Source organism: Neovison vison, chromosome 12, assembly GCF_020171115.1.
Source record: "Neovison vison isolate M4711 chromosome 12, ASM_NN_V1, whole genome shotgun sequence".
NCBI lineage: Eukaryota > Metazoa > Chordata > Mammalia > Carnivora > Mustelidae > Neogale > Neogale vison.
Window position 1 is genome coordinate 97,838,996 of NC_058102.1, and position 12,673 is coordinate 97,851,668.

At 39.1% G+C, this 12,673-nt stretch overlaps 1 pseudogene; it reads left to right on the forward strand.

Moving 5' to 3' along the window:
• Positions 1 to 315: 315 nt before the first annotated feature.
• On the forward strand, positions 316 to 3,731 carry LOC122891521 (annotated as a pseudogene).
• Positions 3,732 to 12,673: the final 8,942 nt, after the last annotated feature.

Sequence of the window (12,673 nt, forward strand, 5' to 3'; positions counted from 1 at the left end):
ATATTTTAGTCCTTGCATACTGAGCAAAGAGGAAATAATTTTTTTCACATGCCTGTTCATTTCTTTACCTCATTACCATAATGTAAGCCACGCTATAAAGATTATTTATAAGATGGGTTTTTATTTCATCAGATTTGTAGAAAGTATTTGTCTTTCTTCAAAAGCAATGTAACAGCTTTTGTTAGAGTTTATCTTACATTACCAATAGCAATTACTAATATTTTGACAATGTTATCTTCATATTTTATCTTTGGTACCTGTACATATTTTTTTCTCAATATTTTTACCAGAGCAAAAGTATATCAGAAGGTCAAGATGGAAAACTGTACAACTGTGACAGTATTTATCTCATCAGGATTGACACAGAACTCAACTGAAGATTGTGTTATTTATCTTCCTACTCCTCACCCACTTGTTAAGCATCTCAGGAAACTTAGTTATCATTACTCTCACTTTGCTGGATTCTTGTCTCAAGACCGCTATGTATTTCTTTCTTTGAAATTTTTCTTTCTTAGAAATTTCTTATACTACAGTCTGCATCCCCAAATTGCTTGTGAGCATGGCAACCGGTAACAAAACGATTTCCTATAACTGTTGCACAACTCAGTTATTTTTTGCCTTCCTTCTCGGTGCATCTGAATTTTATCTCCTGGCTGTCATGTCCTGTAATCATTATGTTGCCATCTATAAGCCGATGCATTATATGACCATTATGAACAGCAAAATCTGTATCCAGTTAGTCCTTAGCACTTGGATCACTGGTTTCCTCATCATCTTTCCAGGACTCATTTTAGGCTTAAGCCTGGACTTCTGTGACTCCAATGTCATTGATCATTTCTACTCTGACACTGATCCCCTCTTGCAAATCCCTGCACTGATACGCATGTGTTCGAAATGATGAGATCCGTCTTAACTTTGGTGATTCTCCTGGTCACTTTGGCATTAGTGATTCTATCATACACATGCATTGCCTTGACAATTTTAAAAATTCCTACTGCCAACCAGAGAAAAAAGGCTTTCTCCACATGTTCTTCTTTTTTTTTTTCCCAATTTATTTATTTTCAGAAAAACAGTATTCATTATTTTTTCACCAACCCAGTGCTCCATGCAAGCTGTGCCCTCTATAATACCCACAACCTGGTACCCCAACCTCCCACACCCCCGCCACTTCAAACCCCTCAGACTGTTTTTCAGAGTCCATAGTCTCTCATGGTTCACCTCCCCTTCCAATTTACCCAAATTCCCTACTCCTCTCTAACGCCCCTTGTCCTCCATGCTATTGGTTATGCTCCACAAATGAGTGAAACCATATGATAATTGACTCTCTCTGCTTGACTGATTTCACTTAGCATAATGTCTTCCAGTCCCATCCATGTTGCTACAAAAGTTGGATATTCGTCCTTTCTGATGGAGGCATAATACTCCATAGTGTATATGGACCACATCTTCCTTATCCATTCATCCGTTGAAGGGCATCTTGGTTCTTTCCATAGTTTGGCGACTGTGGCCATTGCTGCTATAAACATTGGGGTACAGATGGCCCTTCTTTTCACGACATCTGTATCTTTGGGGTAAATACCCAGGAGTGCAATTGCAGGGTCGTAGGGAAGCTCTATTTTTAATTTCTTGAGGAATCTCCACACTGTTCTCCAAAGAGGCTGCACCAACTTGCATTCCCACCAACAGTGGAAGAGGGTTCCCCTTTCTCCACATCCTCTCCAACACATGTTGTTTCCTGTTTTGTTAATTTCGGCCATTCTAACTGGTGAAAGGTGATATCTCAATGTGGTTTTAATTTGAATCTCCCTGAGGGCTAATGATGATGAGCATTTTTTCATGTGTCTGATAGCCATTTGTATGTCTTGATTGGAGAAGTGTCTGTTCATATCTTCTGCCCATTTTTTGGTGTGTTTGTCTGTTTCGTGTGGGTTGAGTTTGAGGAGTTCATTATAGATCCTGGATATCGACCTTTTGTCTGTACTGTCATTTGCAAATATCTTCTCCCATTCCGTGGGTTGCCTCTTTGTTTTGTTGACTGTTTCCTTTGCTGTGCAGAAGCTTTTGATTTTGATGAAGTCCCAGAAGTTTATTTTCACTTTTGTTTCCTTTGCCTTTGGAGATGTATCTTGAAAGAAGTTGCTGTGGCTGATATCAAAGAGATTACTGCCTATGTTCTCCTCTAAGATTCTGATGGATTCCTGTCTCACGTTGAGGTCTTTTATCCATTTTGAGTTGATCTTTGTGTACGGTGTAAGAGAATGGTCGAGTTTCATTCTTCTACATATAGCTGTCCAGTTTTCCCAGCACCATTTATTGAAGAGACTGTCTTTTTTCCACTGTATATTTTTTCCTGCTTTGTCAAAGATTAATTGACCATAGAGTTGAGGGTCCATATCAGGGCTCTCTACTCTGTTCCACTGGTCTATGTGTCTGTTTTTATGCCAGTACCATGCTGTCTTGGTGATCACAGCTTTGTAATAAAGCTTGAAATCAGGTAAGGTGATGCCGCCAGCTTTATTTTTGTTTTTCAACATTTCCTTAGCGATTCGGGGTCTCTTCTGATTCCATACAAAAGGAGAATTTCAGACCAATATCACTGATGAATATGGATGCTAAGATTCTCAACAAGATCCTAGCCAACAGGATCCAACAACACATTAAAAAGATTATCCACCATGATCAGGTGGGATTCATCCCTGGGCTACAAGGATGGTTCAACATTCGTAAATCAATCAATGTGATACAACAAATTAATATGAGAAGAGAGAAAAACCACATGGTCCTCTCAATTGATGCAGAAAAAGCATTTGACAAAATCCAGCATCCGTTCCTGATTAAAACACTTCAAAGTATAGGGATGGAGGGAACATTCCTGAACCTCATCAAATCTATCTATGAAAGACCCACAGAAAATATCATCCTCAATGGGAAAAAGCTTGCAGCCTTCCCATTGAGATCAGGAACAAGACAAGGATGCCCACTTTCATCACTCTTGTTCAACATAGTATTAGAAGTCCTAGCAACAGCAATCAGACAACAGAGAGAAATAAAAGGTATCCAAATTGGTAATGAAGAAGTCAAACTCTCTCTATTCGCAGATGACATGATTCTTTATATGGAAAACCCCAAAGACTCCACCCCCAAACTACTAGAACTCATACAGCAATTCAGCAGCGTGGCAGGATACAAAGTCAATGTGCAGAAATCAGTAGCTTTCTTATACACTAACAATGAAAATACAGAAAGGGAAATTAGAGAATCGATTCCATTTACTATAGCACCAAGAACCATAAGATACCTGGGACTAAACCTAACTAAAGAGGTAAAGGATCTATACTTGAGGAACTACAGAACACTCATGAAAGAAATTGAAGAAGACACAAAAAGATTGAAGACCATTCCATGCTCTTGGATCGGAAGAATAAACATTGTTAAAATGTCTATACTGCCTAGAGCAATCTATACTTTTAATGCCATTCCGATCAAAATTCCACCGGCATTCTTCAAAGAGCTGAAGCAAATAATCCTAAAATTTGTATGGAATGAGAAGAGACTCCACATGTTCTTCTCACATGATTGTCATCTCCCTCTCATATGGCAGCTGCATCTTCATGTATATTAAACCCTCAGTCAAACAGAGGATATCCTTAATGAAGGGAGTGGCAATTCTCAATACTTCTATTGCTCCACTTTTAAACCCCTTCATTTATACTCTAAGGAACCAGCGGTAAAGCAAGCATTTAAGAACTTGCTACAAAGATTTCTGTTTTTATTCAAATAGAATCATAATGAGATCTATATAAGGAAAGTTAATGAGGAAAATTGCAAAAGAAGTGCTTAGACTGGGTCCCAATTTTACCATTGCACCATTCAATATATAGTTATATCTGTCCTTTCACTTCTTTCTGAAATGTCATGATGTTTATATTAGCTCTTGTTTCTCAATAACACCTTCCCCTTCACAATACTAAAACTATTTTTCTGTTCCATTGTAAGAGTTCTCAAATTTGACCCCTTTATCTTTTTCCATTTAAATGTAGCAAGTATTTGAATGATTATTTTATTCAACTTTATGTATTAGTTCATGGAGACTTAATTATTTCCGTATCTGTGTAATATATTTTGATTTTATATTTGATTTTTTAAAAATCTTGATAAGTTCAAAACAATCTTATGATGTCTTCTTTGGGGTTTTACCTTTGCTTGTCTTTTTATGTCCTGGTGCACATTCTCTATTTTTTTTTTTTTTTAAGATTTTATTTATTTGAAGAGAGAGATCACAAGTAGGCAGAGAGGCAGGCAGAGAGAGAGAGAGAGAGAGAGAGGAAAGCAGGCTCTCTGCTCAGCAAAGAGCCCGATGCGGGACTCGATCCCAGGACCCTGGGATCATGACCTGAGCCGAAGGCAGCGGCTTAACCCACTGAGCCACACAGGCGCCCCCTCTACTGTTTTTAAATAAAGGTATTTAAAAGTGGAAAGTGCAATGAAAATATCACTGTTATTCTTCGTCTTGATATTTAAAAAAACCACTATGCTAGTATAATAAAAAATTATATAGTGTTATTTTTATTTTGTACTTTATGCTATAAAAGTAAATAAGTAAATGCTGACTCATGTGTGTCCCAAATCACATAAGTTTTTAAAAATATTTATTTATTTATTTATTTATTTATTTATTTGAGAAAGAGAGAGGGAGAGAGCATGAGTAGGGGTAGAGGCTGAGAGAGAGAAGCAGACCCCACACTGAGAACAGAGCCTGACGCAGGGTGGATCTCACAACCCTAAGATCATGACCTGAGCTAAAATCAAGAGTCAGAGACTTAACAGACTGAGCCACCCAGATGCCCCATCACATAACGTTGATTAAGAATAAAATGCAGCAAAGTTTAGGGAAGATGGTGGGAGAGTAGGGGACCTTGTTTCATTTGGTCTCTTGAATTTAGCATGATACCTAACAAGTGATTCTGAACACACACGCATTTAACCTGAGATGTAAGAAGATTCATCTGGATTTCTACAAGCAGAAAAATGACTACTTTTTGAAAAGTAAGAGGTGTAGAACTTTGAATCTTTGAGGGAAATATTAGAAGATAAATGGAGTAGGGAGGGAGCCTCCATAAGCCAGCCACTGGAAAGTGATCTAACACCGGAGCACAAAACCAGGACCCTTAGAAATCTGCTGCGGTAGGCTCTCTGCTCGGCAGGGAGCCTGCTTCCTCCTCTCTCTCTGCCTGCCTCTCTGCCTGCTTGTGATCTCTCTCTGTCAAATAAATAAATAAAATCTTTAAAAAAAAAAAAAAAAGAAATCTGCTGCGGTGACAGATATTCCTCTCTGAAAAAGGTACAGAGGATGAATAGGGTAGAATAGGGTAGAATTCTAGGTGCATCATTGTGGTCTCAGGATTCGAGGAAACTCAGAAATTAGGTGGGGAGCCTGAACTGATAGAGCACCCAAACAGTGGAGCAGGGGGACTAGTTATGGTCAGTGAGCCCAGAGGGGTTTAGTCATCCTAAAACTTAAGCCAGGTCTGTAGGGAGATGACTCTCTGCCTGAACACCACAAAAAGGTCTAGAAGGTGTGGGGTGTTTAACATCCCAGGGGAGATACCAAACCCCTTGTACCCAGGACAGGGCAACAGCTCTCAGGGCACTCTGACCCCTGAAAAGACAATGGGGCTGCACCTAGCCTTGACCTGATTGCTGAGGAAGAGGGCGCACATATAAGCCCATAGCTCCTAGTAATTGCAAAGTCACAAAGTGCAGAGGTGCCACAGATCCCCCCAGGAGAGTTACAGCAGGCACGAATAGTGAGAGTCTGTGGAGTTTGGTACACACAGAAGTGGAGATAGTTTAGCCTGGAGGATTTATTGAAGAAAGGGACTACAAACTTGTGGCTCTGAGCCAGAGATTCCCACAAAACCATATTTGCTCTGACCCTCTACAGACAAGTGGAAAAACACTAGGGAAAAAAAAAGCCAAATAGATGACCAGCTCACATTAAACCCATCCCCCTCACAAGGGGTGGGGCAACTACACCCAGGCAAAGATACCTGAGAATCTGAGCTGCAGTTTCCCTCCCCAGAATACAGATTGGAAGAACAAGTGAATCATAAGCTTATTTCCACAAGACTGTAAAACTTCAGAGCCAGGGGAAAATAATATAGAGAGCTCCAGATACTCTCTCACGACTGGTTTATACTTCAGGCTAAAATTTTACATTTCTTTTTGTTTCTTTTCTTTTTTACCATGTTCCTGTATCAAGAATAGTCATTTCCCAACTTAAGTTTTTAAGTCATTTTTAACTTTAATTTTGGTCATGTGTACATTTTATAGATTTATGCCCCATACTAACCCATTTTTCACTCTATTCAATTTTATCTTGAGATATATATAAATATATAGATACTCTTCTTTTTAAGGATTTAGATTTTTTATTTTTTAATTTTTTAAATTACTTTTCAATGTACTAGAATTCATTGTTTATGCACCACACCCAGTGCCCCATGCAATATGTACCCACCACCAGGCTGACCCATCTTCCCACCCCCCACGACTTCAAAACCCTCAGATTGTTTTTCAGAGTCCATAGTCTCTCATGGTCCATTCCCCCCTCCAATTTCCTTCATCTCCCTTCTCCTCTCCATTTCCCAATGTCTTCCATGTTATTTGTTATGCTCCACAAATAAGTGAAACCATATGATAATTGACTCTCTCTGCTTGACTTGTTTCACTTGGCATAATCTCTTCCAGTCCCATCCATGTTGATATAAAAATTGGGTATTCATCCTTTCTGATGGAAGCATAATACTCCATAGGGTATATGGACCACATCTTCCTTATCCATTCATTAATTGAAGGACATCTTGGTTCTTTCCACAGTTTGGCGACTGTGGCCATTGCTGCTATGAACATTGGGGTACAGATAGCCCTTCTTTTCACTACATCTGTATCTTTGGGGTAAATACCCAGTAGTGCAATTGCAGGGTCATAGGGAAGTTCTATTTTTAATTTCTTGAGGAATCTCCACACTGTTCTCTAAAGTGGCTGCACCAACTTGCATTCCCACCAACAGTGCAAGAGGGTTCCTCTTTCTCCACATCCTCACCAACACATGTTGTTTCCTGTTTTGTTAATTTTGGCCATTCTAACTGGTGTATAGGTGGTATCTCAATGTGGTTTTAATTTGAATCTCCCTGATGGCTAGTGATGATGAATATTATTTCATGTGTTTGATAGCCATTTGTATGTCTTCATTGGAAAAGTGTCTGTTCATGTCTTCTGCCCATTTTTGGACATGATTATCTGTTTTGTGTGAGTTGAGTTTGAGAAGTTCTTTACAGATGCTGATTATCAGCCTTTTGTCTGTACTGTCATTTGCAAATATCTTCTCCCATTCCATGGGTTGCCTCTTTGTTTTGTTGACTGTTTCCTTTGCTGTGCAGAAGCTTTTGATTTTGATGAAGTCCCAAAAGTTCACTTTTGCTTTTGTTTCCTTTGCCTTTGGAGACATATCTTGAAAGAAGTTGCTATGGCTAATTTCAAAGAGGTTACTGCCTATGTTCTCCTCTAGGATTCTGATGGATTCCTGTCTCATGTTGAGGTCTTTTATCTATTTTGAGTTTATCTTTGTGTATAGTAGAAGAGAATGGTCACGTTTCATACTTCTACATATAGCTGTCCAATTGATATATAGATATTCTTATTTCTTTGCAAGTTTTAGATGTAGTGTCTTCTAACACACAGAACAAAAATCAAGCAGGCACAGGTAGATCACCCTGCTTTGTCCACCCTGAGAAATTATAATCTCTCCCCACCACACACACTTTTTTTTTTAAATTTAGTTATCTGACAGAAATCACAAGTAGGCAGAGAGGCAGGCAGAGACAGAAAGGGGGGAAGCAGGCTCCCTACCGAGTAGAGAGCCTGATTTGAGGTTTGATCTCAGGACCCTGGAATCATGACCTCACCAAAGGCAGAGGCTTTAACCCACTGAGCCACCCAGGCGCTCCCACACACACTTTTTTTTTTATTTATTTGGATCATCTTGGCTTTGTTTGCATATCTGTGGTAGCTTATCATCACCTCAGATTTTTTCTAAGGTGCATTTTATTTGTGTCATGGTTGATATTTTGGATTCTGTTCATTTGCTCAACCACCCCTTGGCAGAATGACTAGGAGGAGGAACCCTCAACAAAGAAAAGAACCAGAGACATTGTCCTCTGCCATAGAACTAATTGATATGGATATGAGCAAGGTGTGAGAGATAGAATTTAGGATAGCAATCATCAAGTCAATAGCTAGGCTTGAAAAAAGCATTAGTGACAATATAGAATCTCTATAGGCAGAAATGAGATTTAATCAGGCCAAACTTAAAAATGCCATGAATGAGATGCACTCTAAACTGGATGCTATAACAGGGTAAATGAGGAAGAAGATCAAATCAATGATCTATAAGATAAGCTGATGGGGAAAAACTGAGCACTTTTCCCATACGATCAGGAAGATGACAAGGATGCCCTCTCTCACCACCTTTGTTCAACATAGTACTGGAAGTCCTAGCCTCAGCAATTAAACAATGGAATGAAATAAAAGGCATTCAAATTAGCAAAGAAGAAGTAAAACTCTCTCTCTTCGCAGATGACATGACACTTTATGTGGAAAACCCAAAGGACTCCACCCCCAAATACTAGAACTCATACAGCAATTCAGCAACGTGGCAGGATACAAAACAATGCACAGAAATCAGTTGCTTTTCCATATACTAACAATGTAACTGTAGAAAGATTAATTAGGGAATCAATTCCATTTATAATAGCAACAGAAACCATAAGATACCAAGGAATAAATCTAACCAAAGAGGTAAAGGATCTATATTCTAGAAACTACAAAACACTAATGAAAGAAACTGAGGAAGACACAAAAGGGTGGATAACTATTCCATGCTCATGGATTGGAAGAATAAACATTGTTAAAAGGTCTCTGCTTCCCAGAGCAATCTACATTTTCAGTGCAATCCCTGATATCAAAATACCATCGATGTTTTTAACAGAGCTGGAACAAATAATCCTAAAATTTGTATGGAACCAGAAAAGACCCTGAATTGCCAGGGAAATGTTGAAAAAGAAAACCAAAGCTGGGGACATCACAATGCCTGACTTCAAACTATATTACAAAGCTGGGATCCTCAAGGAAACATGATTGGCACAGTAACAGACACATGGATCAATGGAACATAATAGAGAACCCAGATGTCAACCCTCAACTCTATGTTCAACTAATCTTCAACAAATCAGGAAAGAATATCCAATGGAAAGAAGACAGTCTCTTCAATAAATTGTGCTGGGAAAATAGGACAGCCACATTCAGAATAGTAAAATTGGACCATTCTCTTACACCATACTGAAGATAAACTCCAAAAGGATGAAATACCTCTTTGTGAGACAGCAATCCATCAATATCCTAGAGGAGAAGACTTTGACATTGGCCACCACAACTTCTTTCAAGACCCATCTCTAAAGACAAGGGAAACAAAAGCAAAAATGGACTTTTGGGATTTCATCAAGATAAAAAGCTCTGCACAGCAAAGGAAACAGTCAACAAAACTAAGAGGCAGGCCATGGAATGGGAGAAGGTATTTGCAAATGGCATTACAGATAAAGGGCTGGTATCCAAGATATATAAATTACTTCTCAAACCCAACATCCAAAAAACAAATAATCCAATCAAGAAATGGGCAGAAGACATCAAGAGACACTTCTCCAAAGGAGACATAAAAATATCTAACAGACACATGAAAAAAGGTTCAACATCACCAGCCATCCAGGAGATACTAATCAAAATCACAAAAAGACACCACCTCACACCAGTTAGAATGGCAAAAATTCTAATAAAACAGTTATTGGCCAGGGTGTAGAGAAAGGGGAACCCTGTTACACTGCTGGTGGGAATGTAAGCTGGTACAGCTACTCTGGAAAACAGTATGGAGGTTTGTCAAAAATACAGCTACCCTTCGACCCAGCAATTACACTACCAGGTATTACTGAGGAAATACAGATGTAGTGAAAAGAAGGGGTATATATACCCCAATGTTCATATAAGAAATATACACAATAGTCAGATAGAAGATGTGGCCCATATAAAAAATGGAATATTGCTCAACCATCAGAAAAGATGGACACCTTCCATTTATACTAACATGAATGGAACTGGAGGGAATTATGCTAAGTGAAATAAGTCCAGCAGAGAAAGACAACTATATTGTTTCACTCATATGTGGAACATAGGCTATAGCATGGAAGACATTAGGGGAAGGGAGGGAAACCTGAATGGAATGAAAGCAGTGAGAAAGACAAGCCATGAGAGATTCTGGACTCCAGGAAAAAAAGTGAGGGTTACAAGGGAGATGGGTAGGAGAATGGGGTAACCAGGTGATGGGTATTTAGGAGGGCATGTGTTGTGATGAACACTGGGTGTTATATGCAACTAATGAATGGTTGAACATATCAAAAACTAATGATGTACGAAATGTTGGCTAACTGAACATAATAATAATAAAAAAAAAGATATTGCCAGAGCTAAGCATGTACAAATAGAAAGAGAAATTTATTATGATTATTATGATCTTTATTATTTACTCTTTAAATAAATAATAGAAATATGGAAAAAAAAAGAATAAAATGCAACCTGGAGAGATCACATTTGATGCTTTACAAGCTGCTTCTTATTCATCTTGGAGCTAACTGTGTTCCTTAAATTTTACATCTATAATATGGTAATTACTATTTTTTAATTTTCAGATATTTTTAGGCAAATTTGAAAGTATAAAATAAGCATAAGGGAGAAGTCAAGATGGTGGAGAAGTAGCAGGCTGAGACTACCTCAGCTAGCAGGAGATCAGCTAGAGAGCTTATCTAAAGATTGCAAACACCTGCAAATCCATCGGCAGATCGAAGAGAAGAATAGCAATTCTAGAAACAGAAAAACAACCACTTTCTGAAAGGTAGGACTGGCGGAGAAGTGAATCCAAAGCAACGGAAAGATGGACCCCGGGGGGAGGGGCAGGCTCCAGGCAAGCGGTGGAGCAACGGAGCACAAAATCAGGACTTTTAAAAGTCTGTTCCGCTGAGGGACATTGTTCCAGAGGCTAAACCGGGGCGAAGCCCATGCGGGGTCGGCGTGGCCTTAGGTCTCGCAGGGTCACAGAAGGATCGGGGGTGTTTGAGTGTTGCAGAACTTGCGGATATTGGAACGGGAAAGCTGGCTACAGAGACAGAGCTGACAGTAAGCTCACAGCTCAGTGTTGCCTTGAACTGGTCGCAGGCTCGGTGAGCTTGGAGCGCGGCCGGAGGTTAGGCAGACGGGAGTTACTAGGAGCTGTTCACTGAGGGCGCACTGGGGAGCGGGGCCCCGGGCTCTCGGCTCCTCTGGGCCGGAGACCAGGAGGCCGCCATTTGTATTCCCGTCCTCCAGAACTCTACGGAAAGCGCTCAGGCAACAAAAGCTCCTGAAAGCAAAGCCAAGCGGATCACTCAGCCCGGCCCCTGGTAAGGGCGGTGCAATTCCGCCTGGGGCAAAGACACTTGAGAATCACTACAACAGGCCCCTCCCCCAGAAGATCAACAAGAAATCCAGGCAAGACCAAGTTCTTCTACCAAGAAGTGCAGTTTCAATACCAAGGAGAGCAGCAGAATTCCAGAGGAGGAGAAAAGAAACCACGAAAATCATGGCTTTCTCCCTGTGATTTTTTAGTCTTGCAGTTAATTTAGTTTTTTTTTTAATTATTTTTCTATTCTTATGCTAAATTTTTTTTTAACTTTTACCCTTTTCTTTTTTAACGTATTTTAACTAGTTTATCTAATATATGTATATATATATATATATATATATATATATATATATTTCTTTTTTATACTTTTCTTTATTTGTTTTCTTTTTTTAATTCTTTTTTTCCTTTTTTTTCTTTCTTTATTTTTGAACCTCTTTTTATCCCCAAATCAGAAGAGATACCAATCTCTTCAATCTCTTTTTTAAATTCTTGATTGAATTTTAATTCAATCTCTTTTTTTAATTCTTTTTTTATTTTTTTTTTTCTATCTTTCTTTTTCAACCTCTTTTTATCCCCAAATCAGAAGAGATCCCAATCAGGAGAGATTGGGAGATCGCAAACAGAGGAGATCCCAATCAGGGGAGATCCCTCACCCAATCGTGAGGGGGGAGAAATCCCCCCTCATGATTTGGGATCTCTTCTGATTTGGTTAAAGCATTTTTTCCTGGGATTGTTGCCACGCTTTTAGTATTTTACTTGCTCCTTCATATACTCTTAGCTGGACAAAATGACAAGGCAGAAAAATACACCAAAAAAAAAAGAACAAGAAGCAGTACCGAAGGCTAGGGACCTAATCAATACAGACATTGGTAATATGTCAGATCTAGAGTTCAAAATGACGATTCTCAAGGTTCTAGCCGGGCTTGAAAAAGGCATGAAAGATATTAGAGAAACCCTCTCCAGAGATATAAAATCCCTTTCTGGAGAAATAAAAGAACTAAAATCTAACCAAGTTGAATTCACAAAAGCTATTAATGAGGTTCAATAAAAAATGGAGGCTCTCACTGCTAGGATAAATGAGGCAGAAGAAAGAATTAGCGATATAGAAGACCAAATGACAGAGAATAA